Below are 21,666 nucleotides of genomic sequence, written 5' to 3' on the forward strand. Positions count from 1 at the left end.
GGCGCAAGCCGACAGGGATCCATCGACGTGTTCTGGCCAGTACTCGGCCGACGCGTGGCCGACTGAACACCTGTCGGCTAACTGGTGGCCGACTGCCACCTTTCGGCCACTGGCAAGCCGACAAGTGGCAGTCGGCCACTGGGAGGCCGACGTTGCAATATATTTCAAAATTTTCAAATAGACACCATATTTTTCAAAAAGATTTGAAAAAAGATAATATTTTAAAAAAATTAGTGGATTAGTTTCTAGTGCATATGCCCACAGCACCATCTTCACGATACTTAACCCACCTGATTAACACACAAGAGTAAACATTGTTTAGGTTTAACATTGGAGGCGTCGCTGGATCTGGAGGCTGTTTCACGCATTATGGTTGACCACGCTCCAGAATCGGTGGCTAAGGAGTAAGGACTCACTCCAGCTATGAAAAAAAAAACCTTATAGATTCTATGGCTGCCAGGTTTTGGCATTGCTTAAATTTGTAATAAGTAGATTTCTTATGCCCTGGCTGGCTGGAGTCTTAGATATTTGGATGAATGAATGCTGTTTTAAACTCTGTGCTCCGTTTTATGCAATAAAATGGAGCAGGGAAAACCCCTTTCGATCAAAAAGAAAAAAAGTTTAGGCTAACCATTTTCCAACCTTCCCCTCCAGCGAAGTATACATCCAATAGCATGTTTCAGTTTCAGTTCCATCCTTTCCCTCCAGCGAAGTACTCCCTCCATTTTTAAATATAAGACATTTTAGAAATTTCATCATAGACTAGATACTAAGTAAAATGAGTAAATCTACATTCTAAAATATGACTACATACATCCGTATGTAGTTTATAGTGAAATCTCTAATATGTCTTATATTTAGAAACGGAGGGAGTATAAGTGTAGAGATGTTAATATGGACTACATACAAAGCAAAATGAGTAAACTTATACTCTAAAATATGTCTACATACATTCATATGTAGTCTATATTGAAATCTCTACAAAACTTACACTCCCTCCGCGCCAAAATTCTTGTCTTCGATTTGTCTAGATATGAATGTATTTAATCACGTTTTAGTATTTAGATACATCCATTTTTAAACAAACCTAAGACAAGAATTTCGGGACGGAGGGAGTATTTAGGAGTCTATATTAAAATCTCTACGAAACTTACACTCCCTCCATCTCAAAATTCTTGTCTTAGATTTGTCTAGATATGAATGTATTTAATCACGTTTTAGTAAATAGATATATTCATTTGTAGACAAATCTAAGACAAAAATTTTGGTACGGAGGGAGTATTTAGGAATGGAGGGAGTACATTAGGCTGCCCGTAATGGTAGTACCATAGGTAGTATCATGCACGCCAACTAGACAATTTCGATGAGGTGGCATAGAATTAAATGAAGAAAGAGAGGGTTGAGTATCATATCATGATACCGTATCATATTAAATGATGTGCTACTATGTGTCTTGCATGGCAATAAATTAACCATCCTATGATACTAACATATGATACTATGCATTATGGATGTGGTATCATACACTAGTATCATATGTATGATACTAGTATATGATACTATCCATTACAACCAGCCTTAGAAGTCAAGACATGCATCACCCATCAGCTCCAACTTTCAAAGACAAACATCATAAAGCCCTTCTTCCGAGTTAAAGACACACAGACCAATCTATACCATCCCTCAAGAATTTATCTGTATTCGATGACACAGTGACCAATCCAAACAACATAAAAAAAGTGGCAATGAAACAAAAAAATGGGTCCAGAGTTGGCTCTAATCGTCTGGAGCTTGCAGTCCTTGAAATGTTCTAGCAAATGCTCCCAAGTATCTTCTCTCTGCATGTAGGCAGTTCACACCAACAAATCAGCAAGTTAAGCATAAAATGGCCACAATAAAGAATACAAGGTCTTGATCAACACCCAGGAGCCACGAGCCACTTACCTCGACAGTCTCCAAGCCATATATGACCCACTTGTCCTCGTCGCGAGCAAAACAAACGGAGCGGTCATCAGCATAGCAGACCTGCAATAGTTTGGATTGCAAGGTAGCATAAGATGGATGATAAATTGCACTGCATTTGCAAGTAGTGACTATGCTTGCATATGTAAGCAGGCAGATTATGTAACCAGAGCATTAAACCGACCTTGCAATAGGCTGTACTAATACTGATAAAAAGGTTACTCCAGCTCATGTTCTGCAACCACTTCATCTGATTTGATGAGGCCATTTCCTATTAGATACAAAGGGAAGGAAAATAATGCAAAATATACTTGTGAGAGCAGCAAACGTGACAAGGTCCAACCAGTTTACCTACATATGACACTTCTTCAACCGTTCAATCAATGGAACATTCACAAAAAGAACTTAGCAACATAAGGATCACACATGCTATTGATTCTTGCTGAAATTCTTCTGTTGGGTCTTCTAAATATCTTGATATCGGGTAGACAGGAAAAATATATGCCACAGATAGGACCATTTGAAAACTTGCAAATATCTCTCCAAGTACGAACCAACTCAGATATGACGTATCATAGTTTAAACATTCTATCCACTTCTTAGCAGCAAAATGCCTTGTCAATGTCACCTAGGCAATCTGAACCACATGATAACGCCACTTAACCATGATCCGTTTCGTTTCACAAAAATAAGAACCTTGCTTCAGTCTTAGAACAATACCAACTTGGCCTCCAGCACCAGTCAAGGAACAGTAAATAATTAGCAACACACTTATTTTTTCGAGAAAACGCAGAGAGATTTATGCGTTTCTTTGTATTGAAAAGGTAGAGTTTATGTTACATTCCTCCTAGGAGGTACAATACTGATGATGATTACATGGAATTAGTGCACGTGCCAGGTCTGGTGGATGATGTCGCGGAGGCCAGCCGCTCCCGCCTTGGTCCAGAGGGACGCCTCGTCTTTGATCCTCGCAACCAGGCGGTTCGCCGAGGGTTGGGTGCCCTCGAACACGCAGCTGTTGCGGTGCTTCCAAATCATCCACGGGGTCAGCAGGGCCGTGGAGGCAAAGCCTTTGCGCATGGGCTGCGGAGTTCTCTGCTTGGTGCTATGCCACCAGGCAAGGAGGGAAGACTCGTGGCTGGGGTGTGTGCAAGGCAAGCGGAGCCAAGTGATGACATCTTGCCATACCTGCCTGGAGAAGGGGCAGCGGAGGAGCAAGTGGTCCATCGTCTCGGAGTCCTGGCAGCACAAGAGGCAAGGATCGTGGTGCTGCAGCCCTCGCCGAGCCAAGCGGTCTGAGGTCCAGCATCGATCTTGGTCAGCGAGCCAATGGAAGAAGCGCACTGGGGGTGGTGCCCAGCTCTTCCGTATGAACTTCCAGGATGCGCTGGGGATGGATCCCTGGAAGGTAGCCTTGTAGCAAGACTTAGTGTAAGTACATCTAGTGCCCCTTAGTGATTTTGGTGGTTTGAAGACTTATAGGTTAAGTATCTAATTTGTTTGTGAGTATACACAGGATCTATAAGTCATTGAGGAGTTTGAGATATTTGAAGAATATCGACCCCTAAAAATATATGTCTTCATTTGAAGAAATTGGTCTGAAGCTGAAGAAATGAATCACGAGGAATCTACGATGAAATTGATATTCCTCATGAAGATATTGATATTGAGAAGATCGGTGGTTCCTGAAGAAAATCATTCTGAAGAAATTGAAGCGTGAAGATTTACGTTTTCTCTTTTACTTTCTTCGCATTTGTTGAATAGGAACACCGTACTGTAAAAGGGGGTCAAAGTAACACTATGGAACGGATTTCCTCATGATGCTCAACCCAAGCCTAATCCTACCAAAAGCCTCAAGTGAGGAATATGAGTGACATGAGGACTCTCACAGTTGAGGGTTCTGACCGTTTCGATAACCACGCCAAGTCATTGGTCTTATCCACTCCAACGGTCATATTATTTAAGGGCATTAGTGTCAAATCATGTCAGGATGCTCCCAGGCTATAAATAGCCACCCCCCACAACCACTAGCTGGTTGGCTGCTCCGTTAGAAACTGACACTTGTCATAAGAGCAACCCAAATTCCTCAGAGCTTTCTAGAGTAATTCATCAGTGAGGAAATACCCCATACACCGAAACCACAAACCAAACCTAGTGATTGAGCATCACTGAAGAAGTTGTTCTTGTGTGGGACTGAAGCCTTTTACCTTTGAGGACTGTGCATCCTCTAGACGGTTAGGCGTCATGGTTTAGAGCAATCCAGCAGTCAATTGTGGATCGCCGGGTGACCAAGTTTGTGAGGGTTTGGAAGTCTGCCCTGAAGACTTACCACGAGTGTTGGGCGAGGACTGTGTGTCCTTAGCTCAAGGAGAATACGGTAGGGACTGTGTGTCCCGGGACTGGGTGTCCTTTGGTTTCAATACCAAGCCGCTCCAAACCAGATGTACAACTGTCACAGCAGTTGGAACTAGGTCATCAACAACAGTCTTCACTAAGAATCGGGTTCTAATTCCTAAACTCTTTACTTTCTCTGTATTATGTGTTGATGACTTTCACTGTGACTGTTTGAAGAATTTGCTGAAGACTTTCTCTGAATTTCTTCACAATAGTTAATCATCATCTGTATTTTGCGTGCCTGCTTACTGTGCAATCTGTTTTCACATTCTTCACTCTGTAATACTGCTGTTGTGAAAGTTTGCACGCCTGATCCTTTACTGTTTCCGCTGTAAGTTAGTCATCAGTGAGGAATTTCCTCAAAAGGAATTTCCTCAGTGATGAAATTCTAAAAATCTCCTATTCACCCCCCTCTAGTCGATATAACGCACTTTCAATTGGTATCAGAGCAAGGTACTCCCTTGTTCTGTGTGATTTTGGGTTAACCACCTGGAGTTTTGGTTATGTCGACTGCAGGCATGTTTAAGGTGACTGCAGCATGTCCTACCTACGAAGGAAAGAGCTTTCCCTTCTGGAAGAACAAAATGCAAATGCATTTACAAGCTATTGATAATGATCTCTGGTATATTGTGGAAAATGGAGTCCCCATCATATCTGCCAGTGTCACTGCGGCTGATGTGAAGAAATTCAAGCAACTCGATTCTCAAGCGAAGAACATCATCTGTGGTCATCTGAGCCCTGGCCAGTTTGGAAGAGTAAGTGCCTTGGGCTCTGCAACACTAATCTGGGAGAGACCGTGCAAGGTAAATGAAGGAGTATCAACTCAACGTGACTCTCGTGTTGATATTCTTCGCAATCTCTTCAATCGCTTCAAGAGACATGACAATGAAAGCTGCCAAGACACCTTTGATCGCCTCACTGACATATCAAATGAACTGCAAGCACTGGGAGCTCGAGACATCACTAATCACGAAGTTGTGAAGAAACTGCTGAGATCTTTGGATTCTTCATTTGATACTTTAGTTCTGATGATTCAAGAAAGACCAGATTACAAGATGCTTGATCCAACTGATATACTAGAAAGGCTAAATACTCATGAATTCCAGCTAGAAGAAAAGAGAGATCTATATGGACCAAGCTATTCCAGACCACGTGCACTGAAGGCTAGAGCAATTTCCTCATCTGAAGACGAAGACACAGACGACAGCATTTGTGATCCTGAAGAATTTGGACAGGAGCTTGCAATGCTTGTGAGGAAATTTCAGAGATTTACACGACGATGCCAATTCGGTAAATCTTCAAGAAGAGACATGAGGAAATCAGAATCTGCATCTGAGGACTACAAGAAACGAACCTGTCACAAGTGCAAGAAATCAGGTCATTACATTGCTGATTATCCCCATTGGGGAAAGGAATCAAAGAAGAAGAAATACAAGGATGACAGTTCTGATGACTCGAAGAAGAAGAAGAAATCTTCAAAATCCTCATCTTCAAAGCCCTCATCGCACAAGAAGACCAGTTTCAGAAAGGCTCGGGCACTTATTGGCAAGGAAATGGACTCCGAGGAAGAATCAGAAGAATTGATGAAGAAGAGGGTTCTGATGAAGACTCAGAATCCGGACAGGCTAGTCTTGCACTAGCAACCACCTTCGTCAGCAAGTCAATCTTCAATCTTGAAGAAAATGATTGCACCATCCATACTGATGACTATGCTAATGACATCGCTCCAACCGATTGCTTCATGGCAAAAGGTTCAATGGTATCAAATAATGCCCCCTCCTCTGATTCAAGTGACTGTGACCATAATGATTATAAGAAACCCAGTTACAGTAAACTTGCTATTATTGCCACTAAACAACAAACTGCTCTTGAAAAGCTTCAGAAACTGCTAGACAAAAGTGATGATCTGTTGAATGATGAAATGAACCTTACCCAAATCCTCACTGATGACATGAAAAGTCTTCAGTCTAGATTTGATAATCTTCCGGATCGTTATGATACACTCCTCACTGATCATGAGAAGCTTTCCTATGAATTTCTTCAAAGGAAGCTTGATCTTGAGAAGCTAAGGATGTCTCATGATGATCTTCGTATGGAAAATGATTCATTACTAGCTCAACAGATCAGCGCTAGTCAATTTGAATTTATTCCTCCATGTCTTAAATGCATTGAACGCGAAACTGCTGATTCTTCACCAGAATCCTCAAATGCTACCATTGCTACAAATTCTTCAACTGCACCTGTTGTGTCTATTTCGTCACTTGAGGAAAACACAAATGTCACTAATGAAAATGCAGGGTTGAAGGAATTGTACGTGACAGGCATGTACAAAAGCCTCAAAGGACATCAAATCCTTTGTGATGTGCTCAAAAAGCAGATCTTGAACAGGAACCCGAGGAAAGAAGGAATTGCCTTTGAGAGGAAACTAAATGCTGATGGATCTTATTGGAAACCTGAGCAGTATCCCAAAACCTCATGGGTTGCTGCTACTGGGCCTCCTTTTGATCCATCTAATCTAACTGGCTTTTCATGTGAACTATCCTATTCCTCAGATGAGTCATTTGATTCCAACTATAAACTATTCAAAAATCAATCTGGTGAAGTATTTGCTCGATATGTTGGAACTAACTGCAGGAATGGCCCTCCTCTGAGGAAAATCTGGGTTCCCAAAAGTTGTCTTGAAAATCTTCAGGTAAATGTCCTCATGACACCACCACTGAAGAATCTGAACCCCAGATCAAATTCCTCAGAAGGACCAAAGTCTTCAAGAGGATCAAAGTCCTCAACTGGTCAAAACTATGCTCGTACCCGTGCTTATGCGTCTAACATGCAGGGAAACTATAACGGATATGAATATGAGTTTTACTCCTCAAATCATTATGTTCATAAATCCTCAAACTAGTTCTCTGCATATTCATATGAGTACTTTAATCCCCCTACTGTTAAGAGAAGTGCATTAGCTTCAATGCCACCTTTCTCATATGGTGCTCGCAGGATGATGAACGCTTTGCCACCCCTTCAGATGTGGGTGGTGAAGAAATCAAACTAATCACTTCTGCAGGACAGGTCTCTAGATGAAAATCATCATCTGAAGAATTTGCTGGAGACCTGAAGAAATGCTTGATAGGATGCAAGCTAATGATTGATGAAATAGAAATATTTCACACGTCCTTACATTTCTGTTATGATGAAATTATTGATCTAATGAAATTAGTATCATATTCTTCAAATCTGAAGCATATGAGATGGTAAGCTGTACTAATTCATCTGCAGGATGACAAACCCAAAAATACTGAGTGGGTTCTCGATAGTGGCTGCACACATCACATGACTGGTGATAAAAGCTTACTGATGAATATGCCACTAACTCCATCACCTCTGAAGCAAATCACATATGCTGATAAAGGTAAAAGCAAGGTATTGGGACTTGGCAAAGTGGCTATTTCCAAGGATAGGCATATGGACAAAGTGATGCTTGTTAAATCCCTTGGTTTTAACCTTATGTCAGTCTCAATGCTTTGTGATCTTGATATGATTGTTATCTTTGGTAGATATAGATGTGTAGTCGTCATGGAATCTGACAGATCCAAATTCTTCGAAGGTGTAAGAAGAGGGGATTTGTACATTGTTGATTTCTCTACAGGTCCTCAACCAGCCACTTGCTTACTAGCGAAAACCTCAGAAGGATGGCTGTGGCACCGAAGACTAGGTCATGCATGCATGAGGAATTTGCACATGCTTGCAAAGAAGAAGCATGTCATCGGCATCGAATCAGTCAAATTCCTCAAGAATCATCTCCGCGGTGCTTGTGAATCTAGGAAAATGACCAGATCCAAGCATCCCTCCAAAACCATCATGACGACTACACGACCATTCGAATTGCTTCATATGGATTTGTTTGGACCTACTCACTATGCCACACTAACCAATGCAGCATCTCTATATGGCTTTGTCATAGTTGATGATTATTCCAGATACACTTGGGTGCATATTATAGTGTATAAAACTGAAGTGCAGGAAATCTTCAAACAATTTTCTTCAAGGGCCTCGACGAACTTTGGCATCAAGATCAAACATATCAGGAGTGATAATGGAACCGAGTTCAAAAACACTGGTCTTGATGATTATCTTGATGAACTTGGTATTACTCACGAATTGTCTGCTCCTTATACTCCTTAGCAGAATGGTGTCGTCGAAAGGAAGAACATGACTCTGGTTGAAGTGGCGAGAACCATGCTTGAAGAATATCAGACTCCTCATCGCTTTTGGCCTGAAGGAATCAACACTGCATGCCATATCATCAACAGGGTATATCTTCACAAATTCCTCAAGAAAACCTCATATGAACTCCTCACTGACAAGAAACCCAATGTAAGTTATTTCAAAGTCTTCGGTGCAAAATGCTGGATTAGAGATCCTCACCACAACTCAAAATTTGCACCTAAGGCACATGAAGGTTTTACGCTCGGTTATGGAAAGGACTCGCACACTTACAGAGTCTTCAACAACTATCATAACAAAGTTGTTGAGACTGTAGATGTGCGGTTCGATGAAACTAATGGCTCGCAAAGAGAGCAATTGCCTTCTGATCCAGATAAGCTGTCTCCTGAGGAAGCAATAAAGCTCAAGCCTACTGAAGACATTGTTCCATCTGAGGAAATTGATGAAGAAACGATCCCCATCGCTGATAAAAACCAAGAAGATGTTCCTGAGGAAATTGCATCAGCACCACTTCCTCAGCCCAGACAAAATCCTCTACCAGCTCATCCGAGGATTGCAAACGAAGTTGAAGTTGACAAAATCCTCAACGACATCAACGCGCCAGGTCCTCTCACTCGCTCAAAAGCTTCACACTTAGTTAACTTTTGTGGGCATTTCTCCTTTGTATCCATCACAGAACCCTCAAAAGTTGCTGAGGCTTTTCTGGAACCGGAGTGAATCCAAGCTATGCAAGACGAACTTCTTCAATTCAAGCTGAATGACGTATGGGAGCTCGTCAAACGACCAGATCCTCGCAAGCACAACATCATCGGCACCAAGTGGATATTCCGAAACAAGCAAGATGAGGACGGTCAAGTGGTGAGGAACAAGGCACGACTTGTAGCCCAAGGCTACACCCAGGTTGAAGGAATAGATTTCGATGAAACTTTTGCACCTGTTGCTAGACTTGAAGCTATTCGAATACTACTTGCTTATGCTAATCATCATAACATCACCTTGTATCAAATGGATGTGAAAAGTGCATTCCTCAATGGTAAGCTTGAGGAAGAAGTATATGTTGCTCAGCCCCCAGGTTTTGAGGATCCAAAGAATCCAGACAAAGTCTTCAGGCTCAAAAAGGCTCTGTATGGCCTCAAGCAAGCCCCTCGGGCATGGTATGATACATTGAAGGAATTCCTCATGAAGAAAGGCTTCAAACCTGGTTCACTCGATCCAACTCTTTTCACTAAATCCTATGATAATGAGCTATTTGTGTGTCAAATATATGTCGATGATATTATATTTGGCTGTACTGACAAAAGATATAGTGATGAATTTGCCTACATGATGAGTGAGGAATATCAGATGTCCATGATGGGGGAGCTGAAATTCTTCTTAGGTCTTCAAATTCGTCAACAAAGCAATGGAATCTTCATATCACAGGAGAAATACCTCAAGGATGTTCTGAGGAAATTTGACATGCGCGAATGCAAAGGTGCCAAAACTCCAATGCCTACCAACGGCCACCTCGGCACTGATGAAAATGGTAAAGATTTTGATCAGCAGGTATACCGTTCTATGATTGGCTCTTTATTGTATTTATGTGCATCTAGGCCAGATATAATGCTATTGTTTGCATGTGTGCACGTTTTCAAGCAAAACCGAAGGAATCACATCATAAGTCTGTGAAACATATTCTTCGATACTTAGCTCACACACCAACACTAGGTTTATGGTATCCCAAGGGCTCCAATCTTCATCTGGTAGGGTATTCTGATTCAGACTATGCTGGTGACCGTGTGGATCGCAAGTCAACTTCTGGCACATGCCATTTCCTCGGAAGATCACTAGTTTGTTGGTCCTCAAAGAAGCAGAACTGCGTATCACTCTCCACTGCCGAAGCTAAATACATTGCTGCTGGTTCTTGCTGTGCTCAATTGCTATGGATGAAGCAAACCCTCAAGGACTACGGCATCAACATGAAGAATGTACCTCTCTACTGCGACAATGAGAGTGCTATCAAGATTGCATACAACCCAGTACAACACTCGAAGACCAAGCACATCCAGATTCGTCAACATTTTCTTCGGGACCATGTCCTCAAGGGCAATATCCTCATCGACCATGTGAAGACTGTTGATCAACTGGCTGATATCTTCACTAAGCCCTTGGATGAGAAAAGGTTTTGCAAGTTGCGGTGTGAGCTAAATATCTTAGAGTCTTCAAATGTTTTGTAAAAACATGCACACATCCTAACACTTATGCAAAGTTGATGACTTAGATGTGCAACACATGATGAAACGATTTTCTTCAACTGATGAAGAATGTCACTCTGAATGTGAAGAAATTAACAAAGAAATTGATTCTCAGGGCCCTACGACAATTGTACGCGGCTTCTGTAATCAACATTCTTATATGGTGGGTAACGCCACCGCCCAATGTGAAATTCCTCAACTTGATTTTCTTCAAATGATCAATTTCCTCACAATGCATTTTTCTACAAAACAACTGTTCTTCATTGTGATGATCTATTACAAAATCTTCAAAAACACTTGATGACTTTCATTTGCCTAGGTAGACTGTGATTTCTAGTCCTCAACAGCATTCACTTATTGCTATTTCTTCAAGTTGATGTTTCTGCTAAGTGAATGTGATCGGACCCTACTTTCCCTCTATGCTATACTTATCCAGTCTATTCAATTCTTCATATGCGTCCTATTTGAAACTTTGTTCAAAATCCTCACTGCATCCTTGTCAGCTGATGATTTTGTAACGAAAATCCTCAAATCTTCAAAAATTGTTTTCTTTTAAGGCACAGTAACCGAACCCCCATTTCCCACGATCGGATAACCACGATCTCCACTATCTCCACCGCATTGTACGGGAGCTACACGTGTCCTGCGGAGACGTAGAGGCAGGGGCTATTCGGTCCGAAACTTTCGCGCCAAACAGTAACTTTTGGGCTATAAATATGTCCTTACCCCCCTCAGTATCCTCTTCTTCGCCTCATCGCTCTCCTGCCACAGCACACTCCACCGAACCCTAGCGCCACCGCTGGTAGTCTTGTCGCCGGTGAGGAAGAGCTTCACTGCCTCGACCTTTTCGTCGCCAGGATCACACCGGAGTCGGACCATCTACGTCCTTTGCCGCCGTAGACGTCCTCTGCCGCCAAGTTAGGGTGCATTGGACACTCGACCGAAGAGCCTCTCCAACACTACTGTTTGTGTTCTTCGTTCGCACCTTCCAGGGTAAATATATCCCATTTTTACAGGAGATTAGATCTGAAATTTTACCTCTTCTATGAGAAATCTGTTTGTCCTCAAGATACGATGCGCACATGATTCCTCAAGAGCTAAGATTTTCACGAGATTCCTCAATTGTGCAAATTTTCGGATCTGTACAACTCTGGAACCCAAGAACAGTATGCTTAGGCAAATTCCTCAACCACTGGTTATATTCCTCAAACTGTCGAACTTTTTCATTTTCTTCAAATCTGAGAACGCATATGACCTCTCCAAATTCCTTGCAACTATACTCTGTTCACAGGTACACACATGTCAGCTGATGAATCTCTCGGTTCTCATCACATTAACTCATTTGCATCGTTTCTGGAAGAAACTCTTCAAGGCTCTTCAGAATCCTCAAGAGTTCAAAATCATCAGCAAAGTCCTCAACTGAAGAAAATGGAGGAAGAAAGAAAACAGAAGGGAGGAAAGAAACTGGAGCAGAACACAACTGCTGATATTCCTGAGGACATATACATGGACTATTGTACGCCTGATGAACATGAGACAATGTCCAAGTGAAAGATAAGGCTGCAGAAGATAGAACGCCGATGGGCGAAGGAATGGAAAGAGTACAGGTTTGTGACTCCCAAATATGCGAAGAAATTCGCTTTGAAGCCTCCTGGCAGAAGGGCCCCACTTGAGGATCATCAAGTAGCACATCCATCAAGCCTCAAAACCATTGATGACTATCCAGATGAAAAAGAAAGGCATCTGGCCAAGCTCAAGAGGCAAGCAGAAGCTGCAGTGAAGAAATTCAATGAATCCTCAGCTGCTGCCTCCGGTGCTGCTCATTCCTCAGCTGCAGAAACCTCAGGCTCAGAGATTCCTCAAATGCAGTCTGCGCCATCAAAGCGAAAGGCTCCAAAGCCTCAAGAGAAGTCTGCTCAGACTTCTGTCACAAAACCCTCAGCACCAAAACCCTCATTACCAAAACCTTCAACACCAAAACCATCAGCGCCAAAACCCTCAGCACCAATCTCCTCTGCACCAAAATACTCAGCTCCACCTCCAAAGCCTCAAGAAAAACCAGTACCGAAGCATGTTGTGAAGCCTACGACTGCCAGCTCCAGCTCCTCACTCCCAGCTGCAACTAGCTCGGAGACAAAGTCTTCAACACCACTTGTGAAGACTTTGGCAACTACTGAACGTGCACCTCTGCCCAGCCCCAGCAAAATCATCGCAGTCCCATCTGCATCAGAGGGAAGTGATGAATATGATGATGAAACCCTGCAAGCCATCATCAGAAACAAGCAAGAAAGGGTTGCTCAAGCATCAGGCAGTGCTATTCCTCTGGCCTTGGACCCCAAGGTCCTCCTCAACTACATCAATATATGGTATGAGGACCCAAACACACCCATTGATGATTTGAAACTTCCTCCTGGCATCAGCCACATGGTGGCCACCTTCATAAATGAAGCCAAGTGGAAAGAACAGCAGGCCCGGCAGGCAAAGGCTGCAAAGTCCAAAAAGGAGAAATTCCTGAGGCAGAATCTCCTCAAGCTGACTCCTGATGCACTGGTGTCAACCCAGGCAGAGCTGCAAGTATTGACTAACAAGTATGACAAGCTGTCAGATCGCAAAAGCATCAAGCGCAATTTCATCAAGCTAACCACTAGTGTTGTTGATGACTACAACAAGAAAACCGCACCACCAGCACCAACTCCTCAGCCCCTGGTTGAACAGCCACCAGATGCATCTTCTGATGAGGAGGAAACTCCTCAAGCTGAGGAAGAACACCAGGAGCGCCATGCTGATGAACCGGCCATTGAAGAAATCATCACGGAGACTGCAACTGATGAAATTGCAACCACCGATGAGACTGCTCCTGATCCAGCTGCTTCTTCAAAGCAGGCTGATGACTCTGTTCCAGCTGGTTCCTCATTACCAGCTGAAGAATCTGCAGAAAGAACACCTTCACCAAAAGCTTCAAAGGTGAAGAAGATAATCCCGTATGCATCAGACGCGAAGAAGACAAGGGCTGCTGAGAAGGAAGCAAAGAAGAGAAAAGCCTCCTCAGTAGTAGAAATGACAGAGGCAAAGCGCCTCAAAGAAACTGAAGAAACTGTTCCTCTGGATCCAGTACCTCTAAATGTCGCCCCCTCATATGATATGGTCATCATTGATGACCCAGCTACAAGGGCTGATGAGGAAATGAAGGATGTCGCCTCTGAGGAACACACTGATGAGGAAATCCAGATTGATGACAGTCCTCAACCCCTCATTCCTCAGACAGAGACCACTCAAGCATCAGCTGCAGCAGCTGATGAGACTCCTTCTGCCACAAAGCCAGCTGAAGAAAAACAAGCTGAGGAAAATGTACATTCTGAGCAGACTCCTCAAGATGAGGAACAGGCTGACCCAACTCCTCAAGCTGAGAAAGAAGCAAAAATTCCTCAGCCTGAAGCTCATCCAGAACAAGCATCATCTCCCCAGCAAGAAGTACCAGCTGATGAAATTCCTCAACTTGAGGAAAAAGTTGAAGAAAATGTAGCCGCCCAAGACAATGAATTCATTGTGCTCAATCGAGAGACTACCATGATTGTCTCCCCTCTCATTCCTCAGCAGAATCTTAAGCCAGCTCAGCGCCAGCCATTCTCCAAGCGTCCAAAGTTTCAGAAAGAAGATTCCTTTGAAGAACGCATGTATTTCATCGGAGAGAATCCATATGACAAGCCTCAAATGAGGCATCTGAAGTTTTGGACAAGGACTCATATGACCTACTATTCCTCAGTGCTCTGTGGCCGCAACAAGATATTCCAGCACATGCACATTCCTCATGTTGAGCTTGAAGCAATCCCTTGCATGGAACCAGTCCTCAGTGTACTCCACGATGCAGGTTTGCTTCCTATGTGCTCCGACATATCAGACTGGAACAGTGAGCTTATTCTTAAGTTCTATGCCACTCTGCACATCTCTGGCAACGCTGATGACATCAACACTTGGGTGTTCGACTGGATGTCCCAAAATACTCACTACAAAGCTCCGGCTTCTGAAATCCTCAGAGAACTGCCCGTACCAATCCCCTCAGATGGGGCAGTGAAGCTTTATGGTGAGCGTGAGATGCCAAATGGAATGATGGAAGTCCTCATGAAGCCTTTGGCTGCAGGAAAACCCTCAAGAACCACATTCCTCGTCCATGAGCTCAAGTACACACCCCGGTCTGTCTACAGAATTCTCTGCAGAGTGCTCGCGCCAATCAAAGGGCATGATGATGAAGAAGATGTTGTCAGCCTCATGAAGAATATCCTCTTCAACATCATTCACGACATTCCTATCAATATTCATGATTTCTTCTTGAGGACTTTGGCTGACAATGCCATGTGCCCCTATGATCACAAGATATATGCCCCGTGGATCATGAGATTCATCAGGACAAGGACATGCATCAACTTCCATGCTGATTTCCAAAACCATGTTGGTTATATGCCTCCTATCCGGGTCAACAAGAAGACTTTCGAGACCATTGAGGGAAAAGGAAAATCTGTGCTTGAAGAAGGCAGCAAGCCCCTTGATGGCCAGTTTAAAGAACCAGAAGCTTATTCCTCATGGGGCGATACTGAGACTCGTCCAGCAAGCCCAGTTCCTCCTCGCGTGCTGAATACCAGAGAGCTCCTCCTCAGTCTTCACGAGAAGGTGGATCGCAACCACAAATGGGTCAAACGCCAGTTTGGTGCCATTGTGAAAACCCTCACTGAGACACAGAACTCCGTGAAGCTTAATCATCACTATCTGCATGAGGTTTTCGATCGCACCTGGGCTACACTTGCACATCTGAAGACCCAGACTGAGCTTGAAGAAATGAACTTTGAGCAGGACTTTGAGTGGTCGTGGCCTCCCAAGAGAAAGTTCAGGCCCATTCCAGTGCCAGACCTTGAAGACAGCTCCTTTTCTTCATTCCGCACTGCTGAATCTGACGAGGAACAACTCGACACTGCAATCGGCCCCAGGAAGAAGACTACTCCCAAGAAGCATCACGACTCTTCCTCGACCGCCAAGAAATGAAGTCTTCATGGGCGTTAGTCCTCAGTTTGTCCCTTTTTGTCACTTGATGACAAAGGGGGAGAAACTCGAGAGTTAGTCTTCAAGCGGGAAATTTTTGGGGCTTATAAACTATATTAAGTTACAAACTCTTGGCTCTTCTGAAGTTTTTATGTAATGAGTTGTAACTTAAGCCCGATGGTACTCTGACGCTTTTGAACGTTTTTCTTCGCATGCTTATTCCTCAAAGTTTTAATGCACGCATGCTGGAATTCGTCAGATACCATTTGCCATCATGCATCTTCATTTTCTTCATATGATATGTTATATATATGCATGATTTACAAGACTTAGGGGGAGATCTCCATGATACAAATCATCAATGTGCATCTGCTATAAAAGCAAAATCCTCAAGGTATGCACATCTTCAGGGGGAGTCTCTCTGAATCTTGTTTTCAAATTCCTCAAATGAGTATTTACACTTCATATTTTTGATCCCTGTTGAAGACTTAACCTAATTGTCATCAACCACCAAAAAGGGGGAGATTGTAAGTGTATCTAGTGCCCCTTAGTGATTTTGGTGGTTTGAAGACTTATAGGTTAAGTATCTAATTTGTTTGTGAGTATACACAGGATCTATAAGTCATTGAGGAGTTTGAGATATTTGAAGAATATCGACCCCTAAAAATATATGTCTTCAGTTGAAGAAATTGGTCTGAAGCTGAAGAAATGAATCATGAGGAATCTACGATGAAATTGATATTCCTCATGAAGCTACTGATATTGAGAAGACCGGTGGTTCCTGAAGAAAATCATTCTGAAGAAATTGAAGCATGAAGATTTACGTTTTCTGTTTTACTTTCTTCGCATTTGTTGAATAGGAACACCGTACTGTAAAAGGGGGTCAAAGTAACACTACGAAATGGATTTCCTCATGATGCTCAACCCAAGCCTAATCCTACCAAAAGCCTCAAGTGAGGAATATGAGTGACATGAGGACTCTCACAGTTGAGGGTTCCGACCGTTTCGATAACCACGCCAAGTCATTGGTCTTATCCACTCCAACGGTCATATTATTTAAGGGCATTAGTGTCAAATCATGCCGGGATGCTCCCAGGCTATAAATAGCCATCCCCACAACCACTAGCTGGTTGGCTGCTCCGTTAGAAACTGACACTTGTCATAAGAGCAACCCAAATTCCTCAGAGCTTTCTAGAGTAATTCATCAGTGAGGAAATACCCCATACACCGAAACCACAAACCAAACCTAGTGATTAAGCATCACTGAAGAAGTTGTTCCTGTGTGGGACTGAAGCCTTTTACCTTTGAGGACTGTGCATCCTCCAAACGGTTAGGCGTCATGGCTAGAGCAATCCAGCAGTCAATTGTGGATCGCCGGGTGACCAAGTTTGTGAGGGTTTGGAAATCTGCCCTGAAGACTTACCACGAGTGTTGGGCGAGGACTGTGTGTCCTTAGCTCAAGGAGAATACGGTAGGGACTGTGTGTCCCGGGACTGTGTGTCCCGGGACTGGGTGTCCTTTGGTTTCAATACCAAGCCGCTCCAAACCAGATGTACAACTGTCACAGCAGTTGGAACTGGGTCATCAACAACAGTCTTCACTAAGAATCGGGTTCTAATTCCTCAACTCTTTACTTTCCCTGTATTATGTGTTGATGACTTTCACTATGACTGTTTGAAGAATTTGCTGAAGACTTTCTCTGAATTTACTCAACCCCAAATTCTTCACAATAGTTAATCATCATCTGTATTCTGCGTGCCTGCTTACTGTGCAATCTGTTTTCACATTCTTCACTCTTTAATACTGCTGTTGTGAAAGTTTGCACGTCTGATCCTTTACTGTTTCCGCTGTAAGTTAGTCATCAGTGAGGAATTTCCTCAAAAGGAATTTCCTCAGTGATGAAATTCTAAAAATCTCCTATTCACCCCCCTCTAGTCGATATAACGCACTTTCACTTAGCAGTGTATGTTCCATTCGTGGTCCACTTCCAGGTGAGCCGATCGGGCGTGTTGGTCAGGATGGTGTGCTCGATGGTATTCCAGAGGCGGATGTATTGGCCAATATCATGGATGCCGAGAGTGCCCTCGATGTCGCGAGCCCAAGTGTTGGCATTGAGCCCCTCCGCGATGGTCCGCACCTTGCTTTTGCACGTGGGGATGGAGGCGTGGAGCTGCGGCGCGATCTCGTCAACGGATCAGCCGTCAATCCAGCGGCCATCCGAGAAAAGGGCCGAGAGGCCGTTTCCGAGGGTCATTGTGGTGTAGGCGAAGAACAGGGTGTGCTCATCCGCCGAGAACTGTAGGTCAAGTCCGCTCCACGCTCTATATTGGTCGGTGCGGCTGAGCCACAGCCAGCACATCCATAGTGCCAGCCCGGTGCGCTCGAGGTCCGGGATCCAAGGCCTCTGAGCTAGATAGGACGGCAGGTCCGACGCCAGTTGACATGGCAATTGCCCCCATTGGCAGCCTCGCGACCATCTCACAAGAAGCCACGCTTAATCTTCTCAAGTTGCTTGATGGTTTTCTTGGGCGGTGCGAAGACGAGCAGTTGGTGAATGGGGACTGTGCAGAGGACGGATTTTACCGTCGCGAGGCGCCCAACCTTGTTCATGAGCCATGCCTTCCAAGACGGAAGTTGGCCCCGCACCTTGTCCACCAGGGGCTGTAGTTGCGCCGGCATAGGTTGCCGGATTGTGAGTGGGATTACCAGGTAGGTGACTGGGAGCTCGGTGATAGGACAGTCGAGTAGATGTACTGCGGTGATTGCCGCGTCCTCATCGCAATGAATGAGGGTCGCCGTGCTCTTGGCGAAATTGACGTGGAGTCCAGAGGCACGACCGAAGAGCTGTAATATTGCTTTGAACGCGGTGATCTCGGCCGGCGATGGGTGGCAGAACAACACGACATCGTTTGCGTACAACGAGATCGCCGGCACCGTGCGCCGCGAGTGGAGCTGCTGCAGGATTCCCAGCGAGGTGGCCCGATTGATGAGCCGGCCAAGGACATCGACGACAAGGACGAAGAGTTGCGGAGACAGCGGGTCGCCCTGCCGGAAGCCACAACAATACCAAATGGGGGGGGGTCTCCATTGAGCAGCACCCTAGTGCTTGCTGAAGATAGCAGGATGGCCATTCATGCTCGGAAGCGAGCACCAAAGCCGTAGCGCTGCAGCACCTCGAAAACAAAAGGCCAGGAGATCAAGTCAAATGCCTTCATCAGGTCAAGCTTGAGGAGGGCTCGTGGGGCTTTGAGCTGGTGGAGTAGCCGCACAGATTGTTTGACGAGGACGAAGTTGTCATGCAGACTGCACCTGGGGATGAATGCATTCTGGTTCGGGCTGACGAGGCGATCCAGCCATGGGCCTAGGCGGAGTGAGAGCACTTTAGCGAACACCTTGTCGACGAGATGGATAAGGCAGATCGGCCTGTTGTCCCCAAAGGAGGCGGCGTCGGCGCGCTTGGGAAGCAAGGCGAGCAGCGCCTGGTTGAGGCGAGTGAAACCCCGGCCGCGCATGTCATAGAGCTACTGGAAGACGTCCACAAAGTCTTGCTGCACTGTGTGCCAGCAAGCGCGTAGGAATTCTGCAGTGAAGCCGTCGGGGCCCGACGCCTTGTGCGCAGGCAGGCGCTGGATAGCGTGCCAGATTTCATCGGCACCGAACGACGCCTCGAGGTCGTCATTGGGCTCGATGAGCTCGTCAAGGTGGAGCGAGCACTTGCGGTCGACGGCGGAGCCGAGTAAGCCATCAAAGTGCAAGAAGGCCGCGTCCACCATGTTGTCGTGGCTAGTGAGCGTGCGACCGTCCATCCTGATCGTGTGGATCATGTTCTTCTGCCTGCGGTAGGTGCTCTGGCGGTGGAAGAATGAGGTGTTGGCGTCTCCATCCTTCAGCGAGGCGATCCGTGCCCGTTGGTGGGCAACGGTGCGCTCAAGCGAGGCTAGCCCGAGGTAGGATATCTTCAGTTGGGAACGCAGCCAATACTCGTCAGGGGTGAGGGCCCGGTCCTCTCACGCCTTGTCGAATTTGGAGATCAGCTCCCACGCAATCACGAGCTTGAGGCGGCCGCCGTCGACCGAGCGAGCGCTCCAGCTAGTCAGCGCTCTATCTGTAGCATGGAGGCGCAACACCATGCCCTTGAAGGGGTCGGCGTGAGTGACGAAGTTCCAAGCCATGGTCACCACTTCCTGGAAGCCATCAAGACGGAGCCAGAACTGCTTGAAGTGGAAGCGACGGTGAGCGCGAGGCAGGGGGCAGCAGTCCAGCAGCAAGGGGCTATGGTCGGAGACGACGGACGCGAGGCAGTGGAGGTGGCACTCCTCATGCAGATCCTCCCAGTCCGAGGTGCAGAGGATGCGGTCAAGGTGCACGAGTGTAATGGCAGCCGTTGAGGTACACCTCTTTGAGCGCGAGGTCGTCGATCAGGCGACGAAACTTGCCGATCATGCGGCGGTTTAGGTTGCGGTTGTTCTTGTCCTCCTCGCGATAGATAAGGTTGAAGTCCCCGCACAACATCCAAGGCCCAGGGCAGTCGACACGCACGTCGCGCAGCTCTTGCAGGAAGGCGATCTTCGCCGCATCGGCCTGGGGTCCGTATACGACGGTGAGCCAGCAGTGTGCTTATAAAAGGTCATGAACATCAACCAATACCAAATATAACTCATTGCGTTTCCTCATTTCTGGATTACCTTAACATGAGAATTAAATGATAAAAGTATTTATTCAGCTCCATTAACAATTCAATTTAGGAAAATAGAACAGTTTGCTGTGCATGTACCATGGAGGTGAGAGCAGACATAGCTGTAGAATGAACACTTTTGCAAAAGAACTCAGTGTCAAGGGGAGACGTGATGCCAGCCAGAACTTTAGATAGTGTGTCCTGGCTTTCGCTGCCACCCAACCAGTTCAAAACTGTAAAATAATATCAAAAGGATGCAACATGATGAATATTTTTGGTGTAAACTACTTATCCCTCTGTAAAGAAATATAAGTGTTCAGATCACTAAAGTAGTACAAGCTACGATGTATGAATAAAATAACAGCCTCCTGAACCAGCATGGAGGAAATTGACGGTTTCTTATCATGAAAACGTATATGTCTTTCCTTTGGAACATTTTCATTCTGAGAGACATATTTCTATTTTATTTAAATCAATTTCGACAATAACAAGTCAGATAACCCTCACACTCATTATTGTATGTTGAAACACGTCTTATCTCTATCTCTAGATAGTTAAACCGAAGGCTTGCCTCGCAAGGCAAGGTTACAGGAGGTAGTTTAAATCTGTTGTTAACTTGTTTATCTCAATCCCCCTCCTGTAATATCTCTAACGATCTCACGTAGATCATTCCATGTAACCTACCGATAGTTGGCTCTCCTGATCAATATATAAACACCGCGGCTCCCATGTATGGTGGTAGAGACGCTTCATATACTTTTTACATGGTAATCAGAGCAACCTTCCTCTCCTACATCTAGCCCTCGTCCTCCCTCCTGCTACATTCACAAAACCCATCCACATCCACCATGTCCAACTCCACCCAAGCCTTCTCCACCGGCCTAAACAACAAGACCTCTGAGCCTCTCTCTCGAACCAACTACATCCTATGGCGAGCCCAAGCTCGTTCCCAAATCATGGGAGCGGGACTATATGGGCACATCGATCAAACCATTGCCAAACCACCAGCAACCATCACCACAAAAACTCTGACGGGAAGGACCCATCGGTTCTGAACTCAGTGACTTCTCCAGCAGCTGCGCCCTCACCAGCTCACGACGCCACAGATGATCCGGAGCCTCCTGCCACTGGTGCTACCCGATCCTCCTC

The sequence above is a fragment of the Hordeum vulgare genome, chromosome 5H, assembly GCF_904849725.1.
Source record: "Hordeum vulgare subsp. vulgare chromosome 5H, MorexV3_pseudomolecules_assembly, whole genome shotgun sequence".
NCBI lineage: Eukaryota > Viridiplantae > Streptophyta > Magnoliopsida > Poales > Poaceae > Hordeum > Hordeum vulgare.